Genomic DNA, 12,760 nt, shown 5'->3' on the forward strand with positions numbered 1-12,760 from the left:
AAGAACTTGTGCTACCCGTGTTGAATTGTAATTCCCACCACGCGCAGCGTTACAATCTGTTTCGAGACTTCGCCGGTAACGTTGCATGCGACAGTAAAATGGTAATAGAGTCCCAGGACCGCCCAAGATCCCACGAACCGGTGACAGAAAAATGCATTGGGTGATAGGTCTATCTTACACCTGGTCTGTGATATTATTCATCTTCCATTCTTCCCAACGGCGGGAACCGATCACCCAACCGTTACCATTGCGGCATATTTGAATTAGCTTCTGCACAATATTCCGTCGAGCATCGTTCCGCGCTGCGTTCCTTACGTTCTCTCGATAATAATTGTTGCAGGTAGTTCCCCCAACGCCAAGGACAGCGGACAGTGCAGAAATTAGATCGTTTTGCAGTAATAGCTGCATTTATTCGAGGCTTTATTCGCAGCGCGACCTCCGTCAAGTATTGACTGTTGTAGTGGACTTTGTGTAACGACAGGTATGTTTGATATCACTTTCATCAAGCTTTCATCTAGTAATGCGACTGATAAGGGAAGATTCCAAACCAGGAAATTCAAAAAATTCTGAAACTTTGTGAATATATAGGGGATTTCCTCCTGGTCACAACGCAATTTTTTTTGCTACCCAAATTCACTCGAAGGGGGTGAAATTAACCCCCGAAAATTCAGCTATTTTCCGATTTTGTCTTATAACTCGCAAACTGTAAGAGATAGAAAAAAGCTTTCAAGTCAAAAGTTACTTCTTTTAATTAGATCTAGCATTCGGAGAAGAAATTATTTTACAGTTCACGAGTTATAACACAAAATCGGAAAATAACCGGATTTTCGGGGGTCAATTACACCCCCTTAGAGTGAATTTGGGCAGCAAACAAAAATTGCGTTGTAATCAGGGGGAAATTCCTTACATATTCACAAAGTTTCAGAATTTTTTGAATTTCCGGGATGTTTCCTTGTGAGCACTTTGATGTAGAAAGTGATTTTGACCGACTGCGTTTGTTGGGTCGCAGTTGTCGCGTCAACTATTTTAGCCGTGGCAATAATATGCCATTAACGAGTTGGTTATCGGACTCTATTGGTAAGACAGTCAATGCCACGCAAACTCGAATATTTAAATACTGGAGTACCGTGGTTTTCAAGGTGCATTTGTATTCTTCTTTGTTCGTAAAGTTCAACGTGTTGTTCACATGCGAGTGATTCTTGAGTATATTTATCTTGAAGGGAATATTAAGCATCGGATTTTAAGATAAAATTAGTATTGCTTACGTTATTGAAATTTCTCTGATACGTAGAATCTTCCATGCGAAGATTTTTCAAAATTTCTTTTCTGCTTTAAATGTTCGTTAATGAGTTTACAGACTAGTTGAACTACAGGGTACTGATACTTAACTCCCGCAGGGGCGTCAGTTTTTAAATAAAACACACAATTGGTTATATATTCTCGAATAACTTTCATTAATTTTGAGAGTATTTATTTAAAGTATTTTTTTTATTTTATGCAGTTAAAGCGTTATGGCAAAATACAATTTTGTTGCTGTCTTTAATAACCTCGAGCTTGTGATGCTTTAGTTGAGACACCTTGTACATTTGCATTTTTCGCTGAACCTTATCTGTTGCATTACTTTATTCACGTGTCTTTTCTTCGTTGATGCGCGGTTTCTTGTAAATGCATATTTTCAGTCATTACGATGCAAATGTGAGATACAAAAACCGATGAACGATCTGCCGCACAAATCTTGCGAAAATACGCAAACAAAAAACACTTATCTAACGTATTTTGGGGAGCGTGAAATTTTCTAAAAATATCTTGTGGGAAGTGTGTAGATGAATAAAAATAGGCTTCTATTTTCTCTGTGAGATGAGTATGAAATTTCTATGTACGCGTGGATTCCACGCGGCAATCCTCATTTCAAAGTTACCAGAAAATTAATATAAAACGAAGCAGAAAATTAGCAATTTTATGTTAAACCATTAACACCAGAGAAATGTCTTTGTGAACCTTAATACTGTACACTGGAGTCATTTTTAATGTCTTTCTAATTTTTTTAGCATCGTGCACAGTTTGAATGTTTCCCAAGTATTTAAATAATTGCATCCTCACTGCTTTCATTTTGCTAGCCTACTGTTTTTTAGAGATCTCTGGAAAATTTGTTTCATGTTGAACCAATTATTTATTTATATTTCTAAATCTCATTTCAACTGCCTAACTTTATAGTTTTACTGTAAATGTTGGAAAAAGTGCATTATATTTTAAACCGAATATGTCGAAATGAAAAGTTTACACCGCACTAATTATTAAAAGTGTATTGCATTCCTTTCCTGTTGCATCACAACGAGCAATTTTCATACTGAGGTCACGAGGTTCATACTTATACTTTACATACTATCTACACATAGTAATAATACGCCTGTATGTTTTCGTTACGTGTCTGCGAAATAATTTTGCCTTCCATATTCGTTTTTTTGCAAAGTACGAAAAAGTTGATTCTTCCAAAAGCTAAGAAAAGGGTGTTGCTTCACTCGTTGACCAGACAGCTCATATATTATTGTAACAGTACGAAGAGTGTGATAATGGCATATGGCCAATAAATGGACAGACATACATTACCAATCTAGACATTTCCACAGTTGCTACATTTAAGACGAAAAATCCATTTCTATCGTTCCCCAAAAGGAGACAAAATTTTTCTCCCATTTCAGAATTCTCTATAAATTCATTACTCACAAATTTCACTGAAATTCCAAATTGTTCGTACACCAGGTGCAAAAGAATCATAATCAACACCTGCATTCGAAAACATCAATTACGAAAATTGAAAAAATAATAACCCACAAATTTCCTATTTCATTACAACCATCAATGACGAAATCAAAAAAATACTTTCCACCCCTGTAATAATTATTACATCTCGTAAAAGAGCAAAAAATCCGCAGACCAAATATCTCCCAACCCCTAAACAAACAGCAAACATACCAAAATAAATTGCAGTATTTAAATGACCCAGCGTGTAGTTTCCGCAACGATTCTCTGACCCTGGCGGTCCCAGGATTAAAAACGTATCAATTCCCAGGTCCATCAGTTTCGAAAGAAAACGGTACGCGTTCCTCTCGTCTCATTGCCAGCCGACGGTTGGTTGGCGCGTGTTTGGAGGGTGGTCAAAAATGTTGGGAACCAGCATTTCAGGAAACGCAAAACAGTTTCCCACGTTTGCCAGGAGAGCTGACGGATGTTGAGATTGGTGAAGAGCGGGGGTCGAAAATAACTATGCCGGAGGAGGAAAGGAGAGCGATTCGACGGCTCTTCCGATAGGGAGGGGTAGGTTCACGCTGGTGCTCTGGTGCTTTCGCTCTTCCGAGTCCAGTGTGTTTCGCCACCCGAGAAACCCCGCGTGCCTTGCGTTCTGACGCGAAGGTAGGTGCCCGTGGTTGTGATCGTCATGTTTCTCCGCTCTCCGTTCCGTGCTTCCACGAATCGCGTCCAGTGCCCTCAGAGGGGATGATCCGCGGAACGGGATTAAAAAAAGCATCCCGCGCTCGCCTTGAACCGCGTCGTAGAAATACACGCGCACAGAGTTTGAGGGTGGTACGCGTGAGAGGAGGAGGAACAAGTACTGCGCCGTGCGAGAAAGAGGGAAATATTCTTTTTAAACGCGACTTATAATTCCATCGGATGGCACGAACATATTTATTACGTGAAATTTCGTAAAATTTAGACGTTTCTGGATTCAATAATTAACTAGTAGTACCGAGGCACATTCGGGTTGATAGTTATTGCAGCTCAAAACGCGCGAAACGACGTTCCTTAATATTTTCCGTTATGACGATGATGAATCACCCGCGTGCCCACGTAACTCTTTCAGTTGGACAGTTCTAGCTGACATCAAAGCCGGGGATATCGCTCGCGCGTGTTTTATGAACGTAGCGGTTAACGTGCTGTTCATATTTCGTGGCAATGTTCGTCGTGTATTTCGACTACGGTGGTAGAGGGGTGGTAAAAAGGCATATAATCACAGAGGGAAGTATCCCTTGGATTTAAGAGGAAAAGTGTAACTTTTGGGAAACATGTGCTCCGTTCGGGATTGGCAGCTCGTTGCGAAATGTGAACGATATACAGGGCCGTTCCTGGCGGGGGTGCAGAAGGTGTCCCCGCACCTGGGCGGGCAAACTTAAGGGCGCCCGCAGACCGTTTATTATATGCGAAGTTTTGAGTAATAAGAATAATAACCGAAACTCTTTTGCAACACTGCATATGAAATTCTTAATTAGAAAATATTAAATTAATAAGGACGGCAATATTGTTGTTGCGCCTGGGCGGCCAAAACCCAGGCACGGCCCTGACGATATATCATAGTGGAATGCAGAAGCTGCTGGGAAAAAGTATTCAATAGAAATTTATTTACTAAGTAATCCCCACCATATTTCACCCTCGAACGCCATTTAGAATTGAAACAGAGAAATATACATATAAAATTGAAGATAAACAATGATTATATAATTTTAATTATGCTTTCTAAAAGTTACACTATTTATGTACATTCTAACATAAATAATTTTTCGTTCTTGATTTTATAAAAAGAAGTTATTATTGATTGAAATCAAAACGCCAAGGTGGATGGATACATTTTTCTTCTTCGTGTTTGGATGCTCGCAATAGCTCTTCGTCGAATAAAAAACCCACTCGCGCGCCGCTTCCGTCCGTTTCATCCGTGCGGCTCGTTTGTTATCATATACAATCTGGAGAATATTCAAATATTTGCATTGAACGTAAGAAGATAAGGAGCGCGCTCCATCTGTTTCCCTTAACGTGTCTACGATATTCCGTGTTTCCGAGTAGTACCCGCCGAAACGACGGAAATTTATTTTTCTTCCGCGTTTTACGTTTCAGGGCCCCTTCACGCGAGACGTATGAGTGGTCCTCGACTGCTACATTCGTCCGCTAGAAACGGCGCTGGTTAAAAAGCTAAAAACACATTGGGAATTTCTGAATATGCTCGCAGTACCATCCGCAGAAGTGCCCCCTTGTGAATAAGCGCCACGGCGTAAAACGCGGAAGGAAAACAAATTACCGTCGAGTTCCTCGTATTTCCTCGAGGAAACGCTGCATTCCTCTGTCCAGCCTCGCTTCCTCGAAGAAAAAAAAACCGTCGGTAACGCGCGATTACGAAATCCGCCGGTTGTGTCAACGATTGTGCGCCCGGTTGAGACACGGTTGGCTCTTAAAGCGGTCGTTGGTAACAGTGGTCCCAAACGATTATCGGCCACGGCCATTAACGATGTTATCCTCGTTAGACGATCGACTAGCGACCGAGCGCAGGTTTTATGTTCTTGCGTACCGATATCAAACCGCTACGACACCTACGTTTGCTTTGAGGAAACACGATCACCCAGTCCGCGTTGCTTCCTCCGTGTTTAGGGAGGGGCGTGCGAGGGTGGGGGATACACGATACTGGGATTATTCGCAACACGGGTTGGATATAAAATTTCATCATCGTCTGGTGACTATTATTATTTCATGTACGAAGCGGTGATGATATTTAGTGTCACGCGAGCCACGGAAAAGCTAGTCATAACGTAAATCGTGGCCAAGACGTTTTTTCCGCGCACGCGACATCATTGTAGCAATACGCGTTAAAATAGACTCCGTTATACTCGCAAGCACGCGAGTCATAGAAGCAACGCTTGTTTAGAAAACAAGGCCGACCTTCCAGTTACCATCGCGATCCTTATGGGATGAGGGCAAGTTCGCGATTTATTTCTTAGAAGAGTTATGAGTAATGAATAGAGTTCGTTTTTTATTTACCGTCGATTTCCAAATAATTTAGTTTCCTTGTAAAATAAAATGCGCTTTAAATTATGCTTTCGGGTTGTATATAACAGAAACAGGAAGCTGTTCGTTAACGATCGATAAGAAGGAAATCGCGTAATTTTGTGAAAAAGATATTATTGTCTTTGTAATGTTGATAAAGTAGATTTTAGTTCTAAAAGAGATCGGTAAATGAAGCAATGAGAGTTTGTATTATCCATGTCGTTTTTAAGGTTAATACGACGAATAGTTTGAAAGCGAGAAATTTTAGTTTGTCAGTTTCTTATTTATAGATGATTCAAAGGTAGCAGCTGTGTTCGGACGACGAAAAATAGTTCCAATTGAAACTATAGTTATGAGGACCACGGAAATTCTATTGGAAGTAAACAAATGCGCTGTATTTAAATCTGTGAGAATTAGAGGGACAGGGAAGTAGGAGGGGTGGTAATGTTGTAACATCATATACAGTAACGGACAAAAAAGTTACCACTTTTTCGAACCACCCTACTTCTATTACTTTTCAATATCAACTCAAAGCTACAGTATGTGCCTAATATACATATTCTGAAAGAGAATTTTCATTATAAAACCCAGTTACAGTTGAATTTATTTAACTAACATATAAAACCCCTACATAACATTAAACGGGACAACACACTTTTAAAGCAAATAAAAAGTTTTCACTTTTGAACATTAACAAAAATGTTATGTTTTATTGTTTTCCTGTGTTTTTAAACAGGATGGCGTTTCAAGCTTATCTTTGCTTATATTTCCCAACGAACTATAGTCCCATTTTTTCCCCTCCTCTTCTTCGGGTCCCAGCAGCAGCAGCGCACCGGGAGAAAGGTGTCTCCCATCTTTCTCCAGTACACCGCCCCGTGATGCTTAACTTCGGTGATCTAACGAGAACCTTTTTTTTTAAATAATAAACTTTATTAAGAAAATAACAGTATGTACATAATATATATAAGTAGTCTTTATATATCAATGTACTTAGACAAAATATACTCTGTTAAGCCTAGTCCCTGATTAACCTCATAACCTTTACCTAGCCTATTGAATCAGTCTCGTGCACTTGCAGTGTTTACGCTTGTACAACAATAGTTGACAGTAATTCTAGAATAGGAAAACTATGTAAGATAAAAACCTATTTTCAGCATTAACGAGAACCGGTGTTTTCCATCGCGGCTACGGCCGCTGGTACATTAATAAAAAAATCTAATATTTTGTGGGGGCACCTTTTGCTTTTAGGACAATCTAAAAAGTTACACTACGTGGTAACTTCTTCGTCGGCCCCACAAATGTGTTACCCCGTTCAATGTCATCTAACACTTTTGTTTGTCAGTTAAATAAATTCAACTTTAACTGGGTTTTACACAGCTTTAAATTCTCCATCAGAATATGCACATTAAACATACCACAGTCCCAAATGTATGCCAAAAAATAACAAAAATAGAAGAAATCGAAAAAGTGGTAACTTTTTGTCCGCTAGTGTATATATGTATAGTGTATGTGAATAACAGCAAATTTCTTTTCCAAGAAATCAATTTTGTGAAATTACACATTCTACTTCATAAATTAAATTGATAAAATTGATTACCATCCCCAAATTATAGGTTGGTTGACAAATTGTTATTACATAAAGTACCTACCTACTTTATTTGTAGGTGAAAGCATTGCGGATATTCGAAGGTCAACTTCGTTTTCTTAAATGAAAAATAGTTTTTATATGTCAAAATTTGAAAGAGTTTTGAGTTCCGAATAAAAATGTATTACCATGTATTAGTTCTACACCTAATAGTTACTGAAATATTCTGCTTCGTTTGTCACGTAAGGAATACTGTGTTATTGATCTTTGATGATATGTATTGAATCCCCCACTTAATATTACGCAAAGCAAATTTTCGATAAACGAAGCAAAATATTCTGTTAACTATTAGGCTTAGGAGCTATACAAATACATTTTTACTCAGAATTTAAAATTCTTTCAAATTTTGTTATAAAAAACAACGTTTGACTTTAAAAAACTAAGCTGACCTGGAAATCTCCGAAATGTCTCCTACAAAGAAAATACATACCTTATTATATAATGCCCCCAACCCTCTTGGAAGCAATACAACTTTGTAGGGTAAACGCACCAATAAATAAACACTCAAGGCTAATGAATCAACACTATTATAAAATTGTTTACAGCGTGACTGATCCCACATGCTGCAAAAATTGTTTGGATATAAAGCAAGAAATTAAAAGAAGTCTCTAATTAATTAGTTGCTTATTTTAATAACTTATTTTACTCATTTTAATAAAAAATGTCTATTCACTGGTACGTGGTCATTTACTGGTACATCCACCCTATATAACAATTTTTCAACCAACACATAATTCAGAAGTTATTCATGTATGCAAGTTAGGCGGTCCACCCTGCATATCGATCCATTCACTGAAATAGATAAGAATGAAGCTAAATGTCCAAAACCAAGGAACAGCAAACGAATACCTCTGAAAAATAACGAACAAGTCAAATAACTATTTATAAATAAAAGTCCATTCAAGCAGTGTCCAACACCAACTAACAAGGGAACATCCCGAATCTGGAAATTCAAAAAATTCTGAATCTTTGTGAATATGTAGGGAATTTCCTCCTGATTACAACGGAATTTTTGTTTGCTGCCCAAATTCACTCTAAGGGGTGTAATTGACCCCTGAAAATCCGGTAATTTTCCGATTTTGTGTTATAACTCCTGAAATATAAAATAATTTTGTTACCAAATGATAGATCTAATTAAAAGAAGTAACTTTTGTCTTAAAACTTTTTTTCTACCTTCTACAGTTCGCGAGTTATAACACAAAATCGGAAAATAGCCGAATTTTCAGAGGTTAATTTCACCCCCTTCGAGTGAATTTGGGCAGCAAACGAAAATTGCGTTGTAAGCAGGAAGAAATTCCCTACATATTAACAAAGTTTCAGATTTTTTTGAATTTTCTGGTTCGGGATCTTTCCTTGTAAGTGCAACCAGCAAATTCTTCGGACTGTATCTATAAAAAATGGCCCCAAATTACTGGAAAGCAATTTGTTTCAAACTTTATACGTCAGTAGCCTCATGAGCCAGTGATCGATCCCAGGTTCAACTTTTACTCTAGGTCCCCAGGGGCAAGAGAGGAAGGGGATCAAAGTTCGCATGTTACGAAATCGATCGAAGGCTATAATTTCTTAAGAAAAAAATATATCGAAACGCAACCCGCGCTTAACCCTCGGTTGCCACACCTATTTTCTCGAACGCGATTGTCACAGTGGGTCGATTCGACCCACGGTGTAATAGACACGTGTCCGACTCAGCACCTTTACCCAGCGATTTTGTGTGCCGATTTCTGTGTGGTTCCTCTGGCCGTCGCGAGAGGCGTCGTGATAAGAAACCCATGTATGCATGCATTTGCGTGATTGCGTAGTAGAGCTCTTAGTCGCATTTTGCGCAAAATGTCAGCCTTCTCTCCTTGAGCGCCAATCTAGCGGCCGCCAGAAGAACTAGAGCGAAAAAGTCACACATTCTGAACAGATCCAAGCCAATTTTCAATCAGCTGCTTTTTAAAAACTACCTGTTAAATTAAGTCGCAAAAATTCTGAGATAAACTTTGAGAAGTGTAGAATACACGTTCATCGTTGAAAATTAACATTTAAAGTATCATCAGATTTAAACAGTGGTGCCATTTTCAATGATACCTCAAAGATATTTTACATCAAAGTTAAATGGTGGGTTATTTTGACCCAGTGTGACAGCGGAGGGTTAAAGGTAATCGCGAAACTGTATCGATTCTTTGAAGCTACCACTGCTTCCTATCCCCCCGGAGGAGGGGGGGAGTGGAATTTTCAATCAAAAACCGCCGAAACTGGGAATGAACACGAGTTACGTAAAGGGAACACAGCGTGGCCCGTGTGCCTCTGGAAAAATAGCGGTGGTGGTTGTTCTTCGAGACTAAACGTCACGTCGCCCACCCCGAAATCTTTCGAAAGGTTTTGGCGAAGGGTTTCCGGCATGCCCCTCGGATCCGCGCTTCCGCTGTAATCCAATACGACCCAGAAGTACCATTGGCGCTCGGGTCACAGGGTGGAAGAGGGAGATGTAGAGATTTTGCGGACGATGTAGATATATTCGGAGGAATTTCGTAGCGAAAATAACTGCGGTAGACTACCGGTGGCTGCTAGGCAGGGACGCGTCAGAGAGAATCCGAAACTTTCATAAGATAAACGCGCGCAACTCGCCCGCCTGTGTACATGCGCCTGTGCACATTCCTTTTTCAATTCTTCGCCGCTTTCGTCCGAGTTTCCGGCCAACAGCAGCGGTGTAACCGAGTTCCAGGCGAACGATTGTGCTTGATGGTGCTCCCGAGGCTCTTCCGCTCTGAGAGAGCCGAGGAATTCTTTCCTTGCTTCGTTTTGCCTTCAAGGAATCGTTTAATATCGACATCTTCTTTTACGAATAATCTTTCTGGCTCTCAAATGTGGGACTTCTTGGGGACTTGTTACGAGCTTCTGATTTATTAGTAGCCTGTTATGTGTTCTGGATTAGGTTTGTAGTGGTGTATAGATGTACTTCGCCTTTTGCAATCTTACAATTAGTTATATTTATCTCCAGAATGTATCTGATTATCTAGATACCCATTTTGGGTTTTGCTATTGTGCAGTAGAGGCATTATTATTGTTGCCATTGCGTATCCATTGCTTCTTTGGGTCACGGCTGTGTCTGGTTGTGTTGCTTATTCGTGATGACAGTAGCGTAATTAAGGAATTTGGACCTGAACTATTTTTTTAGAGAGATGTTTTGAACGTTGCATATTCTATACTCCCTGTCATTTAAGAAGGAACCTGCCGATCGACGAGTTTAGACCGGTTCTGCGCAGGTTGACGCTCATTGGTGCCGGGAGCAGCCACTATTGGCTGTACCCCCACCAACGCTTTCTCGGAGCCAATGAGCTCATTCTACATGCGCGAAACGGGTTCCTTCTTAAATGAAAAAGAGTATAGATTGTTATTTATCGTTTCTTATTTACGATAATCGTACTGCTACTTGCAGAGTGCGAAATCATTAAAAATTCGAAGTTAAAGATGTTCAAGTGTGAAGATGAATTTTTGGAACTTGATTGAGGAAGCATTTATACCTGTACTTGAGATTAATTCTCGTTTTATAAAATACATATTACTGTTATTTTATTATTCACTATTACTAATTTATTCAGTCGTTAGAGGAGATTAGTATATCAGGCACTATTGCTCGAAAAGTAAAATTGATTCTGCATTCCATGTCCATCTATAAAAGAATATTTCTTATCGTTTATTCAATAACCATTACTATAAAACTGAAAAATTATTTTGCAATCTAAACAGAGACTGCTCAAATTTATCTTACTTCAAGAAGAGCTCCAACTAAAGTACACGGCGATAGAAAATTCCTGGAGCAAAAATAACCCCAGTGTATAATTCTTCCATCTTGATTACAGCACAGAATATTTTTTCAAACATTAATTTTCAAAACCAAACTTTTCGTATAAATATAATATTGTATATAATAGTAATTTAATATTAAATGTAATATTATTATTAAAGTGTATATAATATTAATTTAATATTAAATGTAATATTATTATTAAAGTGTATATAATATTAATTTAATATTAAATGTAATATTATTATTAAAGTGTATATATAATATTAATTTAATATTAAATGTAATATTATTATTAAAGTGTATATATAATATTAATTTAATATTAAATGTAATATTATACAAGAATAGTATAGATACAAGAAAACGTTTGTATAGCAGAAATTTGAAACCGGTACCTATTTAAATTACAAATTAAATCAACTTTATACACTTTTCTTAGTTTCGGTGGGCGTTAGATAAACCATTATAGAAATCCTCACAAGTGGTTGTGTACACTGTAAACAAGACGTTTCTATTTCCAAGGCTCATATATGTCAGTGAACTCGAAGCGTGTTCCGCAGCTACGAACGAGACGGTGCACCAAGGCGGGCTTCATCGACGGATACTTCCCTAGATACGAAAGTTTTGACAATCTCGCTTCTCTACATGCCCGCGCATATTTCTTGGCACGAATTTCGGAACAACGGAGCGAAACAGCCGCGCGATCGCCTCAGGTCCGAGTATCGAATAACCGAACGATGATTCTTAACAATCTTAACCCACTTCTCTGACAAGGGGAGGGCACGCGGTTCGAGTTACCAACTTCCTTAAAATTCTTCATATAGTTAGTGCACAAAGTGTGTAATAATATATTAGACATACAGGGCTCTGTACTAAATAGTTAGTGAGAAATTTTGTCTCTTAACCCTCCGTTGACACACTTCTTTTTTCGATCAACTTTTCCACATCCACAGCAATTTTTGAACGACTGCCTTTCTCATCTAAAGAATCCAATCGTAATGAAAAAAATCATGGGTCAATTTCAAGATCTCTAGAATGTATTCGAATAGTGTTTTGATTGAAATTTTATCACAGTTTTTGTAAAAACAAATCTAAATTACCATATGTCGAGAAAAACGAAGAAAATCTTGAAAAAATTGTAACTTCTACAAATTTCAATATTAGGAGCTGAAAATCTACAGAGTTGTTGTTCAGGTATAATATTTTGAGAACAAAAATAGTTTGTAAGTCGGCTATGGAAAAAAGGTATTTATTTGGCATATAGAAGGTACAGGCGTCAACATCAGATTATGGGTGGCTCACACCCAGAGTGTCAACGTAGGGTTAAAGACTCTTGATATATATGCATATATATACACAGGGGCGGATTCGGAGATTTGGAGCCCCTAGGTCAGTGGTTCCCAGCCCGTGAGTCGCGACCCCCACGGAGTCGTCACAGTTATTTTTAGTTGACGATTTTTAGTAGGGTAGGGTGGGGTTAAAAGTCCGACGGGTAAAAAGTCCCGAATTCAAAATCT

The 12,760-nt window shown here is 38.6% G+C and overlaps 1 protein-coding gene across 3 annotated transcripts in view; it reads left to right on the plus strand.

The window, feature by feature from the left end:
* Positions 1 to 299: 299 nt before the first annotated feature.
* LOC143371958 (uncharacterized) overlaps positions 300 to 12,760 on the plus strand; it is a 52,574-nt gene continuing 40,113 nt past the window's right edge. Inside the window, exon 1 of one of the 3 annotated variants that reach the window (XM_076817807.1) lies at positions 300 to 481. The gene's annotated coding sequence lies outside the window, so the exon portion shown is untranslated. Of the gene's footprint in view, positions 482 to 3,249; positions 3,412 to 12,760 lie in introns of those variants that run through there. The other 2 variants (XM_076817722.1, XM_076817888.1) reach the window with 2 other exon arrangements.

This window comes from Andrena cerasifolii, chromosome 1, assembly GCF_050908995.1.
Source record: "Andrena cerasifolii isolate SP2316 chromosome 1, iyAndCera1_principal, whole genome shotgun sequence".
Lineage (NCBI taxonomy): Eukaryota > Metazoa > Arthropoda > Insecta > Hymenoptera > Andrenidae > Andrena > Andrena cerasifolii.